The 20,591-nt window shown below is 37.5% G+C and overlaps 1 long non-coding RNA gene across 6 annotated transcripts in view; it reads right to left on the bottom strand.

The window, feature by feature from the left end:
- Positions 1-20,591, bottom strand: part of LOC132661653 (uncharacterized) — a 731,817-nt gene that overhangs the window by 485,216 nt on the left and 226,010 nt on the right. For all 6 annotated transcript variants that reach the window (XR_009602330.1, XR_009602332.1, XR_009602335.1 and 3 more), the window contains one exon: positions 16,367-16,430. This is a non-coding gene — a long non-coding RNA (uncharacterized LOC132661653). The remainder of the gene's footprint in view (positions 1-16,366; positions 16,431-20,591) is intronic.

The following is a 20,591-nucleotide window of genomic DNA, read 5'->3' as shown; positions in this document are numbered from 1 at the left end:
TTAAAATTTTTTAAAATAATAAATTTTTAAAAATGTAACAAGGGGCGCCTGGGTGGCTCAGTCGGTTGAGTGACCAACTTCGGCTCAGGTCATGATCTTGCAGTTTGTGAGTTCAAGCCCCGCATGGGGCTCTGTGCTGACAGCTAAGAGTCTGGAGCCTGTTTCAGATTCTGTGTCTCCCTCTCTCTTTGCCCATTCCCTGCTCATTCTCTGTCTCTCTCTGTCTCTCAAAAATGAATAAACACTTAAAAAATTTTTTTTAATGTAACAAATACCTAACTATAAGAACTAAATCTTAAAACTTGTAGAAATTATAGGAGTAAATCTGTAGGACCTTGGGTTAATGAACACCTTCATAGAGATGACACCAAAATCACAAAAGAAAAAAGAAAAAATTAGGTAAATGGACTCTATCAAAATAGAAAAAATTGCAATTCAAAGGACACATCCAATACATACATAAAAGTGAAAAATAAAATAAAATAAAAAGATAACCCAGAAAGTGGGAGAAAATATTTACAAATCACAAATCTGCTAAAGTACTTGTATCTATAATACATACGGAACTCTTACAGCTCAACAAAAGACAACCCAATTTTAAAATGGGCAAAGGATCTGAATGGACATTTCCCCAAAGTAGATGCATAAATTGCCAATTAACACAGGAAAAGACACTCAGCATCATTAGGCTATCAGGTAACACAAATAAAAACCACAATGACACCACACCCACTAGGATGGCTATAATCAAAAAGACAAACAGTAGCAAGTGTTGATGAGGATGCAGAGAAATGTGAACTCATATACTAGTGGTGGTACTGTAAAATGATACAGCCACTTTGTAAAACACTCTAGCTGTTCTACAAAAGAGTAAACACAGAGACCATATGATCCATCAGTTCAGCTCTTAGGTATATATCTAACATAACTGAAAGTACATGTCCACACTAAAACTTGTACACAAATGTCCATAACAGCGTTGTTCACAATAGCCAAAAATTGGAAACAAACCAATGTTCATAAATTGATGAATGAATAAAACACTGTATATCCATACAATAATATATTACTCAGCAGTAAAAAGCAGTATGAGTACACTCTACAACGTGGATAAGCCCTTAAGACCATACTCAAAGTGAAACAAGATAGTCATAAAATGTGATATATTGTATGATTCCCTCTACATGAAATGTACAAAATAGACAAATACATAAAGACAGAAAGTAGATTAGTAGTTGCCTAGAGTTTAGAAAAAATAAAAAATGAGAAGTGACTCCAGTAAGTAAGAATTTTCTTTTTGGGGTGATGAAAATATTCTAGAATTGACTGTAGTGATGTTTGCACAATTCTGTGAATATAATAAAAGCCATCAGGCTTTATGGTATGTGAATTATATCCAAGTAAAGCTGTGACACAAAAAGAATTCAGGTACGAGTCTTTGATTTACGAACCTCCAGAACAGGACAATGAGTCATTTCTTCTCTTACATTATTTTATAATGTTTGTTTCAGACATGTGAAGTGATACTTCCCTGTGGGGAAACCTATTCCTTCCAGAAATTATTCACCAAATATTGAAAAAAATATCCTTAATTGTCTTATTCTTCGGATAAGACTAAGGCTATAGAATATGCTGAATCAAACACTTTGCTGTACACAATGGAGGCAGAATAATACGCGAGAGCTATTTTATTCTGCAGAATTTTTTTTCCTATTGTGGCCACTAAATCATAGTAAATGCAGTAGGATATGAAAGTTCAACCTATTTTCTGACATGAAAACTCCAAGGTCATGCTTGTCTATGATACATTAAAGGAAATCATTAGATACATTCTGTTGAAGAAGGCTACCTTCTGTGGGATGGGATGAAATATTCCCTCTTCTCAGAAAACAGGAAGGTAGTAAGGTAGTCAAAATGAACCCTAAAGAGGATTCTTTATTCTGAGGCTGACAGTTTCAGTTTGTTAACGATTTGAGTTGAAGCACTTCCTGATTGGCCACTAAGGGCTACTGTGAGAGGGAAAGAGTGTGTAAGAAATTAAGAGAAGGTGGGGGGTTAAAAGAGATGGAAAGGTGAGAAAGTTTGAAGGGGACAAGCAATATAGAAAAGTCCCAGGAGACCAGAGCTGGAAAAGTAATCCCAGAGGGAAAAATGTGACGAGGATGTGACCGTAGGTGTCCATAAAAGGCTCATTATAAGTGCCCCAGCACTACTTAGTATTCCTAATGGCCAACCCAAAAGGACTGAATCTGTGTGCAGACATCATGTGGGCATGAACATCTTTGTGGCCACACCAAGCTGTCACCATGAGCAATACGGTAGATAATTCTGTCACCATCTGGATGTCCCTTAAGGATACCTCCCTATAATTGTCCAGGGACAATTATAAGACCAAAGGGTATTATTATAAGAGAGGGACTATGAGGCAAGTTTGAGTTAAAGGGGGAAGCTTCAACACCCATACTTAAAGGGAGTGCAGTCAACAACCTTGTCTGCCAAGTGGGATTCTGTTACATAAACAAGTGTTAATACAGATTAGGTGTTCATGGCACATACTTTTCATATGATTGCTCACTTTAAAAACCCACTGGAAGAGGATTTTATTTTATAGAAAATACTGACAATGATTTACAATTGAGTCTGATATTGAGGTAGGATTAAGAATAAAATATTTTAGGGTGGAATCCTACCATTTATTAAAATGTCTACTGAGTGAAAGATACTGTTACTCTACATCATGGGAGGTAAATGTTGTTGTTCCTGTTTTATAACTAAACTGAGTCTCTGAAAGAACAAACATCTAACTCAGGGTCATGCTGCTAGTAATGGCAGAGAAATATCTCATACTTTCATCTTCAACTAGACTTGCAAAACATTGTGATATTATTCTTATTTGGTTGATAACTTGCTTCTGAAGAGTAAATAAGCAGTAGAGACATCATTTATTTAAAAAAAAAAAAGGTACACCATGATGCCTTTGTAGATAGTAAGGTAATACTGCTCATAGTAGGGGCAAAATATGTATTTTTTAAATCAAATTAATCTTTTTTAATTTTTTTATTTATTTTTGAGAGAGAGAGAGAGAGAGACAGCATGGACAGGGGAAGGGCCGAGAGAAAGGAAGACACAAAATCTGAAGCAAGCTCCAGGCTCCAAGCTGTCAGCACACAGCCCAACACAGGGCTCAAACTCATGAGCCATGAGATCATGACCTGAGCCGAAGATGGAGGCTTAACCCACTCAGCCACCAAGGCACCACACAAATTAATTTTTTTTTATTGAGATGTGATTATGTTGCCTTAAAGAAGAGAAAAGGATACAGAGCTGTTTAGAAAACTTCTGATGAGCCTGCATGCTATAATCAGAAGTGTTTTGCAGATCCACTAATACCTTGGAATCCTCATTCCTTTACTAATTATATGATCATACCCTTCCGCTTTGGTGTCTGATCCCAGCAATACCCCCACAGATAACCCAATTCCAGAGAACACCCAAGGTGAAATTCTAGCTCTAGTTTCAGTAATAATGAAAGCTATACATCACAGCTGCAAATTGCCAGAGACCCTGGGGTAGGCTAGGAAGAGATATTTTAATGGCCTTAGGTAATTACTAAGCACAGACATTTGCCATAATAGGAAATGGAAGAAGTTGTATCTCAGGTATAATCTGCATAGCAAGAGGGCTGACCCTTCTTTTACATAGGCACCTCCCAGCCATTTAGACAGTACCAAAGAAAGCATTTTAATATCAAATCTTGTTGAAATATCCCAGATTGTAAGGCTGAACAAGGTTGAATATGCAGAATAAACTGAAGTTTAAGACTGCCCCAATGGAAAAATAAATGACTATATTTTTCTCCACTTACTAATTCATTTAATAAACCTAATAACCAAGATAGCAGTCTAATGCTGGGAGTAGTAAAAGAACTACTTTGAAAAGACATAAGGGAGATATTTTAAAACCTTAAATGAGACTCAAAAGCATCCTATATGAATTATACATATAGCCCATACCTTTAAATAAGAGAATATGAGTAGTTAATTTTTAAAAAAAAATCCTTCAGTATCAACCAAGTGGGGAGTGAGTTTATTTTTAGCTATCATTGCCTCTCCAGGATGTGATAGGGAATGCAATATGAGCAGTTCTCTTCACTCCTGTTCATCAGTGAGCTCCCCTGGGCAAATTTCTCATTACTTTATACCCAATATGGCTGGGCACTTTTTCTGATGCCATGTCCTATATCTGTCTGTGGCCAAGCATTTAGTTCAGTGTGTCCACCTGGAGTTCTATTACTGAACAGGGGCAAGCTAAGCCTAATATCCAAATAATACCAGCTTTCTATTCATTTAGGGTCAGGATCATCAATGATTTTCATTCCAATGGAAAGTTCCTGGTCCTTAAAACATATTTTTCACTTGTCATCCAGGATCCCAAACTCTCTTGGTTTTCCTCCTACTATTCTGGGTCTCAAAATTCTTTACTGATCCTTCTTCATCAAACTGCCCTCTAAATTTTGGAGTATTTTAGGTCTCATCTGTTCAGCTTCCTATCTTTTCTATCTGCATTCACTACCTTAGTGATCTTATCTAATTTCATGGTCTTAAGTGTCATTTAAATACATTCACAAATGTATTTCTCCAGTTCTCATCTACTATTTCCTGACTCCAGGCTCAGTTAGACTACCGCCTAATCAACATCTTCATTTGGATGCCATATGAAATTTATACACACATGTATGTGTGTTAAATATATACGTTAAATATGTGAAGTATACACACACACACATATACAGTTAATTCTTGAACTACATGGGTTTGAACTGTGTGGGTCCACTTATATACAGATTTTTTTAATAAATATATTGGAAAAATTTCAGAGATTTGTGAAAATTTGAAAACACTCACAGATGAACCACATAGCCTAGAAATACCCAAAAACTTAACAAAAAGTTAGGTATTACAGTAAGAATACAGTGTATAATAGATATAACTTACAAAATATGTATTAAGTGACTGTTTATGTTATTGGTAAGGCTTCTGGTCAAAAGTAGGTTATTAGTAGTTAAATTTGGGAGAATTCAAAAGCTATTCAAAGATTTTCAACTTTGGCCCTATCCCCATGTTGTTCAAAAGTCAACAGCATATCCATTTCTGTTTCTCTATATCTATAAATGGATGTCATCACTTTCTCTTACATTCCAAATCCAACCCAGCAATAAATCTTGATGGACTTCCCTTCAAAGTATATCCAGAAACCTATCACTCATTACCACGCCCACCTAGTGATCCAAACAAACTGCTTACGTGGATTAGCCCAACACACCTCCCTACTTTTGAGTTTTCCCCTATATTCTATGCTCAGCATAACTAAAGTGATACCTTTTAAAAGTAAGTCAAGTTATGTTAGTCTTCTACTCAACACCTGCCAATGGTCTTCTATCTCAAAGTAAAAGTCAAAGTCCTTACAATGACTTAGAAGGCTTTTAACAATATGCCTTCCTCCAAACCCAATTCTCTCACCTCATCCCCTATGATTCTCTCACTGGCTCACTCCACTCAGGCACAATGGCCCCTTCTTACTCTCCACTGAACACGACAGTCAAGCTTCAAAGCTTTGGACTTGCTCCTCCTTTGCCCAAAATGTTCTTTCCTGCATCCCTTATCACCTTCAGTTCTCTGATTAAAATTTCACCTTATCAATGACACCTTCTCTGATGATCCCATTTTAAATTGTATCACCCTCTCAGAATTACCTATGCCTCTCTGTGCTTTCGCATTTTTCTTCTTAACACTTGTCATTATCTGGCATACCATATATTTTATCCTTGTTGATATATTGTCTGTCTTCTCCCATGTATGCAAATTCCATGAAGTCAGAGATTTTTATCTTTTTAAATCAAGACTGTTCCCAGTTCCTAAAACGGTATGTGTCAGATCAAAAATAGGCACCCAATATATATATTGAATGAATGAATGAGTGAATTCCACACTAATAATTAATCCCATGTAATAACATGAAATATTTACTTAATGACTGCAGATCCTACAACTATAAGGCACCATGATCTTCAAAACCATCTAGTCCAATGCCTCTCCCTCCACAGATAAGAAGCCTAAGATCTGTGGTAGACTCATGTCCCTTTCTCACTCTGGGTGCTCTCCATGCATGAGTCCACATGGACCCTCTATAGGATGTTTCATAATCTGCAACTCCCTCAGAGCTACAGCGCCCTCCCATTTTCTTCACCTCAGCTTTCTGGCCATCTTGTGTCAGTAATGATGGTGACAATGATGATGATGATATGACAGAACTAGCTAACATTCATTAAGTGTTTACTATTGATTAGTCACTGCACTAAGACTTTCTTCTGCATTATGTCATTTAATTCCCACAAAAGATCTATCAGGTAGCTACTATTAATCCTTTCTTACAAATTAACACAAGACTTAGCAAGATTAAAGAGATCATATAACTAATTAGTAACAAGAACCACGTTATTAACACAGATCTGCCTAACTCTAGAACCCAGTATCTTGGCCTCTACCCTACATTGCCTCCCTCAAGTCTCTACTTCAGTTGTACTTGGCCCCATCTAGAGGTGTAGTCTCCCTTTGGTGGTCCTGTTAGTAGCTACCATGAAGAAAAAGAGGCATTAGAAGCACCTAGATGATCACTGTTTTGAAGTCCTTTGGGTTGTAAGGGCAAGGTTCCTCTCTAAAAATGGCAGAAACAAAAAAATAATTCATTTAAAGTCATCCATCTGGGTCTAAGCACAGCAAAATTAAATGTTATGAAACTTTCAAGAGCAACCTCTATTTCCATTTCCAATACTGGCTAAGACATTAGAAGGAAAGTTTGGATTTAACGATACTCTTAAAGCAAATGTACATTCTCTTCTGGTTCATAAACAAAAATGAGCTATATGCAATCTTTTAAAAGCTCTTGCCAGCTAGAAATGGCTAAATTAATGATCTCAAAAATCAATTTGGAAAAATTACATAATGAATTAAATGCTTCTTTTATTAAAAGATTTATCTGTTTATTCACATGGACAAAGCATGCACTTATCCCATGAGGCAAAATCTGGTAGACTGTTTAAATCCTGTTTCTAATACTTATTAATATTAGATACAGGTATTAATACAGGTGTTTTAGCCAAGACAGGCCTCAACTTATCCATTTTAAAGGGAATTAATGCCACCCATCCATCATGTGTTTTGAAGACTAAATGATGTTATATTTAACAGTGCCTTGAACAGTAGCTGACATAAATTCTCAACAAAGTTTAGCTTGCAGTTAGGGTCTCCAAAAAAAGGTGTATTAATTGGCAAAGTGCAATGGCATGTTATCATTTATTAAAGGAGTTTCAAAGGAATTTCGGAAAGTATTGTGTTAACCTTGCCATTTCAGAGGCAGGAAGCCTTTCCATGGGCTCTTGTAGACCTCATAGATCTCTACATATAAAGCTGAGAAGTACAACAGTGAAGTCCTGGACAGTCACCCACACATCATTATGAGAAACTGAAAATGATTCTCTATGTGCTGACAGTAAGCGTGTGTGTGTGTCTGCCAATCCCAGCATGTGCTCTTAGAGCAAATGATGGAGTCAAAATGTCTCCTAAAGAACAGTGTGCTCAGAAAAATAGAAACACCTGATTGTATTATTTATAATAAACATATAATTATTTTTAAAATAAGTAAGGATTTATTATAAGGAATAAATTCACATGGTTATGGAGGCTGAGAAGTCCCAAGATCTGCAGTCAATAAGCTGGGGACCCAGGAGACAAGTGTATATATACTTCTGCTCATGGTTTTGCTTCTCTGAAGCCTGAGTGACACATGTTATCAACATGGAGGCCTAAACAATGAGAAACCCTTAGGACAGTATTTTGTCTTCTTCTTCTTCTTTTTTTTTTTTTTTCCAGAAAACCAATTAGCAATTAGAAAGCCTGAAGTCATACAAAACCATAAAAAAACTGATTTATCTGCCAATATTTAATAGCTTTGAATATGTCCATACATGTCAAAAGCCATAATGAGACTGAGGTGTCATTAAGATTATATGATGATGATATTTCATCAGAGAAACAAGGAATGTTCAAATCCTACTCTTAGCCTACACACTGCCTTTTCAAAGCAAGAAAAAGTAATATTTAATGGATTTGGACCTTCACAACTCTAATGAGATGATGTATAAATGGATATATGTGTGCTGCATGGTAAGAGGCATTGTAAATGATAATGCAATCTCACTGTCCATAGTGTAAATTCAACAGACCATGCTCAAAATTTGAAATTAACAAGTGCCAACATAAGCAAATTAGAAATACAGAAGTAAATATCACAAGGAATAGCTATAATAAAAGAAAGTAGTTGCCTCTAGGGAGAGAAAACATAGTGATGAGGCAGAGGAGTACAGTATAGTGCTGTTTTTTTAATATGCTTTGTACACATATGTGCATAGCTCTTTAAAATAAGTGTATGTATAACTGATTAAAAATTTTAAATTAATGTAAAAATGTATACATAAAGATTCCCACCACAGAGTTGTTTATAAAAATAAGAAAATTAAAGTTTAAATAGCCATATTCACAAAATGAATAACTAAACTACTATATGCTATAGAATGGAAGGTACTACAAATGAAATAATCTTTAGAAGGAGTTTTAGTGGATGTATCTTCATGATAAGTTAATATAGAGCATCAGGCTTCAAAAGTATACAATCAGCATGATCTCCAATAGGAGAAAAATCACCTCAAGTAGGAGAAAAATTAACTGAATAATGGAAATATCTGGAGGTATAAGTGGTGAGGTATAAATGAGTTTGTTCCTTGCTGCTTTTCAAGTATGTATTCATGTTTTCCATAATTGTTAAAATGAACATAAAAAGTGACAGGAGAACAGGGAAAACAGGCAAAAAGGAAAGGGAAGAAGGAGAAGGAGGGAGAGAGAGAAGTGGATAGGAGAACAGAGGGCAAGGACGTGGTGATGGAAGTCACAGTGACTCTAGGAGTAGGAGCCTGGCTGGTCACAGCTGGAACCCTGCTTTCTTCTCCTTGTCAAGTACACAGAATGGGGATGATAGATTCTTTGTGCCTTGGGAACTACTTTAAAGACTATCTCAGACCATTCTGAAGAAACTGAGTATTATTTTCTTAAGAAGGGATTGCCATAATAACTGTATAATTATACATACTCCTCTGCATTCCCTTTTCTATGTTTTTAAAGTACAGTTTATTAACAAAATGCATCCTTGTAAGTTAATGCTTTGTTGAGTTTGACAAGTATACATACCTAAGTAAATAAACGTCATGACAATCAGGATATAGAGCATTCTCATCACCCGGAAAGTTCTTTTGTGTTCCTTTCAGGTAACACAACACTCCCCTAGGAAATCACTGCAGTTAACATCTACCTCATAGTTTATTTCTGCCTGTTAAAGATCTTTCTATAAATGTAAATGCACAGTATGTATTCTTTATTTGCCTGATTTTTTCCGTTCAGCATATTTTTTGGATGTATCCATGTTGTTGCATGTATTAACAATAGTTTTTTTTTTTTTTATTGCTGATTAGTATTACATTGCTTGAATATATCACAATTTGTCTGTTTATGGCTCCATGGATATTTTCCAGTTCGACCTACTACAAAAAAAATCACTGTTATGAAAAATTATGTACATGTCTTTCTGCGAACATAGGTCTTCATTTCTTTTCAGCAAATACTTAGAAATGAAATCGCTATGCCATAGGGTAGATGGATGTCGAACTTTTTAAGATACTGCCAAACTGTTTTCCAAAGAGGTTATACTAGTTCCTACTCCCACCAGAAATGTAAAAGAATTCCAAGTTGCTCTCCATCTTTATAAACATTTGTTGTCAGTCTTCTTAATTTTAGCCATTATACTGGGTGAAAAGATATATCTTATAATGTTGGATGTGTTTGCTGTTTCGTCATTTATGTATCTTCCTCTGTGAAATGTCCATTCAAGGTCTTTTCATCTACTTTTATTGGCTCGTCTTTTTATTGAGAATTTGTGGGGATTTCTTATGTTCTAAATACAACCATTTGTCAGAAATACACATTGCAAATATTTCCTTCAGATACTGGCTTGCCATTTTTTAATGATATTTTGGAAGAAGTGGGTTTTTTTTTAAGTTTTATTCTTATGAGATTCATCATATTTTTCTCTTTTAGTTAGTGCTTTTACAGTTGCAAATATACTATTCTATACTTTCTTTAGGTATAGTAACCATTTCAAATTAATTTTTATATATGGTAAGAAGAAAGGATTGAGTTTAATGATTTGTTTTGCTTTTCTAGATGGCTATTCAGTGGTTTCAGCAAGTTCACTGAAAATATTTTACTTTCTCTGTTAAGTTACCTTTGTGCTTTTATAAAAAATAAATTTGCTTTTTATTAGGGTCCTACAGGCACAGCTTTCTCCCTGAACAGAGGTGGTCAAGAATTTCCATGTTCACTACTTGCAAGAACAAACAGGAAAGAATAAAGTCAAAATCATTTTGAAATCCTATCTCTTTCCTGAAATGTTCCCTGATAACCATTAAGTACTTTATCTAAGAAAGGAAGCATTTCAAAGAAGAAGCTATAGAATGTAGTAGAGAAATCTAAATCTCTGTGCATGTCTCAGATCCTCTCTGGTGCAAAACTTAGTGTTTCCAAAAGTTAAGCAGAGGGAACAACCATTTACTGAGAGTTTGTGTTTTGCCAGGTACTTCAGCAAGCACTTTAAGAACATTATCTCAGTCAATGCTCTTACTGATTTTATGAAGTATCTATTTGAGTTTCATTGCATGGATAAGAAAACTAAGAGTTTGGCACAGTCCGTTGGCCAGTTGGTGGCAGAAACAGAATTTGACTCTGTGTTTTCCTAAATCCATAACCACAGCTCTCTCAGATATTTCATCTGACCATTCACAGAGAAAATCTGAAGGACATACCATTAGGAGATAAAAAAAATCGATGGAGAATATTTCCAGTTATACTTGACCTACCAGATCATCAACTCTCTTTCAAACCCCTTAAGTTATGAAGAGTTTTCTTCTCTTTTCCAAACTGATCACCTCAATTTTGGTTCCTGAGCTAAGCTTCAAGTAATACAATACCCTGAAAGTCACTGTATTGTGAGCATATCCTCAGGGATACATGCTGGTAAACTCAATTACAAGAGCAAATATGGCTTTGATATATTTTCAAAGGAATTTTAAAAATAAATATATTTACCCTAAAGCAAATTTAGTGGATGACAAACTGAGAATTTACTTATAATTATTTCCTTCCCCATTCATGTGCACATACACCTTTGGAACTAATTATTACAGGATTCCCTTGACAGTATTTTATTTTCCGATGTAGTAAATAATCATTGTCAGTTGTAAATAATAATAAAAAGACAACGTGTACCAGTTTTACATTGTATAATAGAGTTAATGTGGTTTGTACTAATGTAAAAGAAATAAAAAAGGCAGGCACTTTGCCCTGATGATCACAGGAATTTAGGGTGTCCAAGTAAAGCTCTCTTCTGTTATTCTGACGAAACCAATTATCATTCCTCTATCTTTCTTGCCACATTTTAGAGCACTGTTTGGGGAGTGTTGTATATAGCCCAACATGTATTTATTAAAATGCATTTGTGTTTTCAAGTAGACTGAAGCATACAGCAATAAACTTATTAGTATTAGTTACCTCCCTCCCTATGATATTTGCTGGAAATGGAAACAAACAATTTCCTTTTGAAATCATGGCACCGAAGAAATATAAGCCTGGGGCCGTCATGAGCCTTCTTTATGACCATGTGACCAGAGTTTATCAATGATTCAAGCAAATGAAGAGAAAGCAGAGCTGAGAAATGAGAGAGAATGCTGATAAAATTAGGTTTCCATATCTAGCAACAAAACTATGCCTGACAGATATTCAAGATAAGTCTACAGGGACAAAACACCAAGTGTGTTGCCAACATGGATTGATGTACAAGCATCAGAAATGTCAAGCAAAGTGGGCAGGTTATCAGGTTTGAGGGGCCAGAAAAAGTAGCCTTGATTCTCAAGCTGGTTTCTACTAACCATGTGTTTTCTGAAGATGGTTTTGTTGGGATTGGATCTAACACCAAAGGGCAAACAGAACAGAAGAACAGGTTCTACCTGGTTAGTTGGCAGGGGTCAGGCACCAGGTGGAGGAGAGACAAACACATCCTGTCTCATATCTGTTTTACTTACTTGGCACTTAACCATCAACTGCCTGGTGACTCTGTTCATACCAAATCTTGTGTTATTATATAGCCTTTCATATAAACTAGCCTGGAATCTGCTCCTACACATTAAACTCCTCAAGAAAGTACTATGTGTGATGCTTTTTAAAATTCCTGGTGATGCCTAGCACACAACTTCATATGCAGCAGATTCTCATAAATACTTAATGAATAAATGGAGGAATTAAACATCAAATGAAACAACAAACACCATATAATTATTGCTTAAGTAAGGTCATAGTATAAATAAAACTTTATCAAATCTAACTTATCATCTGTTTACTTGGGTTCTATTTTTCCCGTCTTGGTACTTGTTTAAAATAGCCCTCTCTTACTTTGTAAGTCTCCAAAGTGATACCTATGGAGGAAGGTTGGGTTTCATCTGAATTTGTTCCAAACTCAAGCAAATTTCCCCAACTCCCTTGTTTCCCATTTTTATCTTTAAAGAGTTAAGTGATTTTTCTTTCACTGTAAATTTTTTTATCGCCATCCCCCACCCCACCCCACAGGGTGTATTTCCACTGTTTTTCAAAAGGCAATCAGTGTGCAGACACAATGCCCAGGGCTTAACTTGGGGGCAAAAAGCTTCCCCATTCTAACTCAAGACCCATCCTCACTGCCAAGAAAGAATGAAGACTACATCCTCCAAAATGAACAGTGCATCGGATTCCTGCTAAAATGCTGACTCCTTAGCCACATCCCACACCTACATTCACCAAGTCAGATCTCTGGCAGTGGGTGTCAGAAATTCCCTCTTTCTCTCTCTCTCTCTCCCTTTCTCCAATCATCCCCAGGTGAATTTTGTGCTTGTTAAGAATGAGAATCACTGTGAATTTCTTTGACTTGAGAAACAGGTAAGCAGAGCCCCACCCTAATTTCAAAGGACTCACTATGGTCCTAGGGATAAAGTTACTGGTTAATAAATCTGCTTCTCCTAGAACAGGAAAATTCCTAAACAAGAAAAATTATTTTGGTCAATTAAAGATATCACAAAGAAACATTCCATTCTAGAGCTGAAGTCTGGAGGTGAAGTCAGAAGCTGTTTAATGTCCCAACATCAGGCCTGGGAATCTCTTCTAAAATTATGCTCAACATAATAAAAGAATCTCAGTTTCAATTATAGGCTCAGAACATAGGGGTTATTTTTGAACATCTATCTTCTCTTTGTCTAGGACAAAGCCACCAGCATGGGTTTTACACTTGATAATTCACTTAAATATTGGTGAGACTATCCTGTCAGAAACCTTCCAACTCTGTGTGATTGGAAACCCTTGGGAAATTTCCCTGTGGGGGGGTCTGAGAGCCCTGGAAGTACCAAGTAATGGGTTTTTTTCCCTTTTTTTCCAAGAATAGATGTGTTAAATAACTGTAGTTATTTTTTTATGTAACATATGCTGTAGTCTCTGAACTCTTCCTAAAAGATAAGCTACATATCTACAATACTTAGAAAAATGTGTGATCTAACAATTTTTTCCCTTAAAGTTTCCCTCTTTTGAGAAGCCATGCTTGCCTGACTTGTCTGTTTCTGTAAAGACTGGGGAGATTTTTGCCCTCTGGTATTAAGTCAGATAGGGAGTACTGTGATTAAAATGCATTGTGACCCATAATTTCTGCTCTGAGAGAGAAAATAAAGAGGGTCAGAAGACCCCCTGGCTCCCTAATAATCCCTCAGTGTAGTCCACAGAATATGATACAAAGAGTAGGTGACCCTCCATCACCCCCCAAGGAGTCACATGAGTTCTGGGGCCTCGTCTCTGTATATTAGAGAAAACCTTCTCTTGGAAGAAGGTGGTACAATGTAGGTCATACCCGGATATGTTGGTGTGGGATAGTAGTTTGAGTCTCCATTTGCTAGGAGGAAAAAAAAAAAAAAAAGAGAGAGAACATATTTCCAGATAATGTCTACTTTTTTGTAATTTGGGAAAATAAATAAATAAATGATAGCCTTGGTCCAGAAAAGGGAGCCACCTCCTAAAATATGCTGGTTGGAGAAGATATGGATAAATGGGGCATAAGACATTTTGATGCAAGAAAATCCTTAGAGATCATTTACTTCATTGGTTCCCAACCCTGGCTGACCATACAGATCACCCTTAGACTTACTGAATTGGAATTTTCAGGGGCAGGAGTCAGGAATACATATTAATTTTTAAGTCCCCCAAATGCATCTGGGGACATCTGGAGGGATGAGGAAATGGAAGGATTAAATGATTTGTTGAAAGTCGCCCATCTTGTCAACAGCAAAAACAGTTCCAGAACCTGAGTCACAAATCCTCAGAATTAAAAATATCTTAGAAAGTCTAGCATAACTATCTAAGAGTTGCCTGTAGAGTACAGAGATTTGTCTGTGGCACCTCAGTCTCCAGCCCTGCCACTGAAGTCACCCTCAAAGGCTGGCTGAGGTGAAGCCTGGAAACAGGCATCTTTAACAAGCCTCGTGGCTGCTTCTGCAGGAGGTCAACTACAGGGCACAATTTAGGAAATTCTGCTTGTCAGTTGTCTGAGTCCCTTTTTATGAAGTTCCCTCTCTTGTTTAAATGCATTCCAATTAGGGGAAGCTTAGTACCATTGTGATACTTTCCCTTTATTGTAGGTCTGTTAGGAACAGCCTTTATCATTTTTCCTGGAAATCTGTCCCTGAAACTCTTTCCCCCCAGGATTTAATTTTGCCTTCCTTGGCCATACTCAGGGTTTCTTCCCAACATTGTATGGTAGCCTTTTTAGCATTCATACCTTTTCCAAGACTCCTCTTTCTGGGCGGGACTGGGGATTGAAAATTCTAGTCGTCTCTCACTTTGCTTCTTCTCTCACAGTCAAAATCCTTCTTCCACGAAATATATTTAAAATCACACACACACACACACACACACACACACACACACACACACACAATCAATAACTGAAGTCACTTCTTGCTGTTTTGTGGCTGAAAGCCATAAGACTCATACAAAGCCACTGGGTCTGGTCCTGGAACCAGAAGGGACTGGCTGCACAAGAACACAGCCAAACTTGTTTTTCAACAATTAACTTTTCTCAGGTACAGTCATTCTCTGGTACAAAGTGGAAGGCAGAGTGACCTTCTTCCTCCCCACAGCCTCCCCAGGCTTGAAGGTGAACAGCTCAAGTGGGCGCCCCTGGGAAAGCAAGTTGGAAAACGCTGACTCCCCAGGTGCCCTGTTGTTGCTGCTTTTTTTTTCTTCCCTGAGCTTAACCGTCTGCCCAGCTCCCTGTCTCCACTCAGCAGCTGTCTTTTTTCCCTGCCTTTCCCATACTCGATTACTCCTCTCTGTTTTTGTTTGTTGTTTGTTTAGAACAAAGCTTTATTCCATGAAAGGGATGGAAGCAGACACTCTTCTCAGGAACTACAGACATGCAGGACTTCTTTGAAGTTGAAAAGCATTCAAGGGCACGTGCAAAATGCCCTAAAGCATGGAGGGGAAACTAGAAACTGCTTAATTTTTCTTCAAGTGTTTGAAGTTATTTGAGGGCACAGGTTCATAATAAAGAAAGGAACAAGGGAGGAAAGGGAAAGAGGAAGTTCTGAAGACTCAGAATGAAAAAGACGCAGACACCAGACTTGGTGGTACAGACGTGCAGACCCTTCCTCAAAAGTACTTCTCTTTCCATCTGACACCTTCCCCCTCACCTGTCTTCTATTAGAAGACATTAAGTGTGGTGATGTGGAATCACAGAACAGGCTCTGAGGTTAGGTAAGGGGGGACTTGTTGCATTCCTGCTCTGTCCATTGCTAGCAACTACTTAACTAAGTCTACTCCTAAGTTGCATCAGCTGAAATTGCAGATAATAATGTCTATTTATATTAGCGTGGGCCAGGTTCAGCTAGTAATCTCAAAGGTCCAGGGGCTGCACACTTCAAAGCGTATTTGCCACACAAGCTGTGTGTCTCACACCAGTTAGCAGGGGGCTCTCCCACTCATAATCACTCCCCAACCTGCAGCCAGGAAGCCAGGGGCTAAGTCATTGCCACAGGGGAGGAAAAGCAAAGCAGGGAAAGACTGAAGGACTGCCTGGGTCTCACACAGCCTCAGCCTGAAAGGGAACTGTGTCCCTGGCACTCAGGTATCATACTCACATGAACTGGCTTGGGACCTCGCACCCTCTCCAATAATCAGGCTGAAAAGCAGGCTCCTTTGTGCCTAGAAAAAAGTAGATAAACAGATACTGACAAACTTCAATGACATTTACTATAGGGAGGCATAGGGCTATTGTAAGGATTAACTGATAAAATACCAATAACATGGTCAGCATCCAAAAATAGCAGCTATTATTACTCAAGATCCTTGTCATCAACTTTGTCCCCTTGTCTTTAGAGTTATTCACATCTCATTGTTACCCTAACACACATGAAACTTCCCACCGAGAGGTAGAACACATCCCCAAGAATACCACATCCCAAGATCCATCTTTTTGACCTAGAGGACAGAAAAAAAGGAACATAAAAGAAATACAGCATTCTTCTACAGTTTAGAGCCTTGTGGCCCTTAGCAAGCCACTGAGCGTGTCAGAGCCAGCATAAAGAGGGGAGCTACCTAATGGTATGAAATGTAGTGAACTGAAAAATTCATGATTTGAATTCCAGTTCCAACCTTGTAATGGGAAGTAGAACTTGGGACAAATCGTTTTATCTTTCTGGAATTTGGTTTCTTCATCTGTAAAAAGAGTAGATCAGGCCTGATTATCTAAAGTTCCATAAACTAAGAATATCAATGATTACAGCTAATGCTTTTGCAAGAATCGTACTATATCCACTGAAAATTGCAGTTTTGGGGCCGCCTGAGTGGCTCAGTCGGTTAAGCATCTGACTTTAGCTCGGTCATGATCTCCTGGTTTGTGGGTTCAAGCCCGGCATCAGGCTCTGTGCAGCACAAAGCCCGGAGCCTGCTTCGGATTCTGCGTCTCCCTCTCTCTCTGCCCTTCCCCCACTCATGCTCTGTTTGTCTCTCTCAAAATTAAATAAATATTAAAAAAAATTTTTAAGAAAAAGAATATTAGAGTTTTGAATTACTTATTCAATTCTATCGCCCCAGGCCATATCTTCTACCTAGTTAAGACCTCTCAGAAACTCATGTCACACCAGATGGGTAGCAGGAAGCAGGAATGACTTCTACTTGCTCTGGCAAACGGGTATATTAGGGTTACAGAGGAAATATTATGAGTACTCTTAGCTCTCCCCAACTCAGACCTTAATTTTAGCTCACTCTCAATCAAAAAGTATCTCTTTCCCCTAATTGATGGTAGATAAACTCTCACAGATTATCAGAGGACAGCAGAGAATGAACAGAGGGAAAGATGTTTGAATCAGAGGACAGAGATAAGCAAGCAGAAGCTCCAGACAAAGGGAAGTAAAACTACCCCTCCGTGTGTGGTAGGCAGAAAAATGGGTCCTCAAAGATCATCCTAGTCCCCAGAACTTGAGAAAACGTTACCTTACAAGGCAAGGGAGAAATAATGTTGCAGATGAAATTAAGGTTGCTAATCCACTCATTTTAAATAGATTACTTAGGGAGGTGCCTGGGTGGCTCAGTCGGTTAAGCTACCAACTTCAGCTCAGGTCATGATCTCCAGGTTTATGAGTTTGAACCCTACGTGGGGCTCTGTGCTGACAGCTCAGAGCCTTGAGGCTGCTTCAGATTCTGTGTCTCCCTCTCTGCCCCTTCCCCACTTGTGTACTCTCTCTCTCAAAAAAAAAAAAAAAAAAAAAAAAAAAAAAAAAAATTAAAATAGCTTACCCTGGATTACATAAACTCAATGTAATCACAAGTGAAAGAGGGAAACAGAAGAGTCAATGTCAGAGTAATACAGCATGAGGAAGACCTGGCCAGCCATTGTTGGCTTTAGGTGGAGGGATCATGAACCAAGGAATGCCGGAGCCCCTAGAAACTGGAAATGGCAAAAAGCAGATTCTTCCCTAAAGCCTCCAAAAAGAAAACAACCCTGTTGACAGCTTGATTTTAGACCAGCAAGGCCCATTTCAGACTTTCAGCATCTAGAACTGTTAATAAACTTGTGCTGTTTAAGTCACTCAGTTTGTGGTAATTTGTTACAGCAATAGGAAACCAATACACTTCATGATAATTAATTAGCAACAGGCACTTAACGGGGTGGGAACAAATTTTCATAGAAATCAGTTAATAAGAATTACAATGACAGGTAACTTGGAGTAAATATATGTGCAACAAGTAAAATTTTTTGTGAACTATAAAAAGTACCCTAAAATATATACCAGTAATTTTGATGCAGACCATATAAAGACTAGAATATGGGCACTTTTTCTGGAAGTGAAAGGCAACTTATAAAATCAGAACTGCACTGAATATCATTTACAGGTTTTATACACATTCTCAGGCAGTAAAACTTCATGGTTAGGAGCATAGGTGCTGAGACTAGGATATTTAACTCTGTTAGCTGTTCATTCTGTTGACCTTGGGCATAAACACTCAAAGCTTATATTTCCTCATATGTTCAAAAAAAAAGGTAATAACATCTACCTTATGGAGTGATGAAAATTCAATGGATTAATTCAACATAAAACACAACACAGTACCTATATACAATGAGTTCAAAAATGTCATCTATATGTATTATATTTTCATTCTTACATTGATAGAATTCTCATTCCAAATGTTGTCACTTGAAGCAAATTGTTTTGTGGCCTTCAATAAGGCCCAATTAAAAAATTGCTTCCAGGTTGTTATAGTGTTAAGATTGGGTGGACCCAATGGAAGAAGTACATTCAGGTACCACACAGTAGGAAAAGCCAGGTAAGCATCTCTGCTGGCAGAATTTTGTCTTAATGAGGGATATTTCTGCCTGGGTGAACTACACATTATAGCAGCATCTGCAGCTAATCTCTGCACCTAGCGGGTGTCTGTGGACACCAATGACTCCCATTCCTACCATAAGACACAGGAGTAAAGAGTTGAAATCAACTGAAAGTGAAGGTAGCAGAAACACCTGTGGTTCTTGGCATTCCCTAAACTTAAAGAATGGTTGAATTGCTTCCTTATGAGGCAGCACAGATGCTAGTAACTTGCACCTGTTCTTAGGTGGGAAAAAACAGACAAGGGAGAAAAAAAAAAAAAAAAACAATAGAAAAACAAGAACTTCAAGGGAAAGAGAGACTTGTTCTCAGAAATCACTTAGACTAAAACTATACAGTAATAGAATAAATATCCATTTGGGGACCGATACTCCTCACCAAACTAAGTTTTTCATAGAAAATGTCTACTGTTGTACTCAACATAGTAGATACTCAACAAATGCTTATTCAACTGAGTTATTAAAAGTGAAATACTATAAAATACAAAATTATGAAATGTATGGCAGGATAAGTTATTAATCTGTGATGCATTTTCCCTATTGCAGAATAATCAGAAAGAAATAGACAACATATAACACCCAACCCTAGGGAGAAGATATTAGGCTTTGTATTCTGAAACTTAGAGATCTCCACAAGAGAATTAAGCTGATTTGGTTTTAAAAGCCAAGGTTTACAGAGGCAAAGAGCTAAAGTCTATGTATAGGCTGCAGGATACAGCCCTGAGATATGTAAATGGAAGACACAGCTAGAAGGGAATGTCCTAAGATGAAGCAAGACTTTGGAGGAGGTTTACAAGGATGCCAGAGAGACAGGACCTTTGATCACATGGCTTGCAGATGTTGGAAACCTCAACACTGAGACCCCTAGTGTGAGACCTAGGGCTTCCAGGCCTTAGAAAAAAAGCCCCTGGTACAGTGGGCTAGAGAAGTGGGATCAAGACAGTCTCATCAGGGAACATCTCAGCTGGGACTGTGATGGATTAAAGACTCGTGGCCCTTCATTTTGGGGGTACCATGTAAATCCTGCATTTTCTTGTAAAACTCTAGGAAGGGAGGACAGAAAAAAGGATGTAAAGACTCATTTAATTTGATTTGGGAAAATAAAAATGTGTCATGCTTCTGCCCACATAGTAGTAAGACAAAATTCATACACCTATGTATAACAAAAGATAAGACTACACTGAAGCATTAAAGCTGTTATCTCTGTTTGGTGTTATTATAATATTCAATTGTTTCAATTATACATATAATATATATTCTTTTAAATAATATATATTCTTATAAGTATTCTTTTAAAAATAAAAGTTAATAAGTCCACATTCCGACCCTCGACTATGCGGATAATGATAAAAGGATTTTTATTTTTGGTAACAATGGACCTCGCCCCTCTTCAGAACAAAGTTCAACTTTTTACCTTTTTCTGGCCCTTGAGAAACCAGAGAAGCTGTGATATTTAGGAAACTTTCTGGCTGCTAAAG

The sequence above is a fragment of the Panthera onca genome, chromosome D1, assembly GCF_046562875.1.
Source record: "Panthera onca isolate mPanOnc1 chromosome D1, mPanOnc1 haplotype 2, whole genome shotgun sequence".
Classification (NCBI taxonomy): Eukaryota; Metazoa; Chordata; class Mammalia; order Carnivora; family Felidae; genus Panthera; species Panthera onca.
This window is presented reverse-complemented; position numbering and strand designations above follow the sequence as displayed.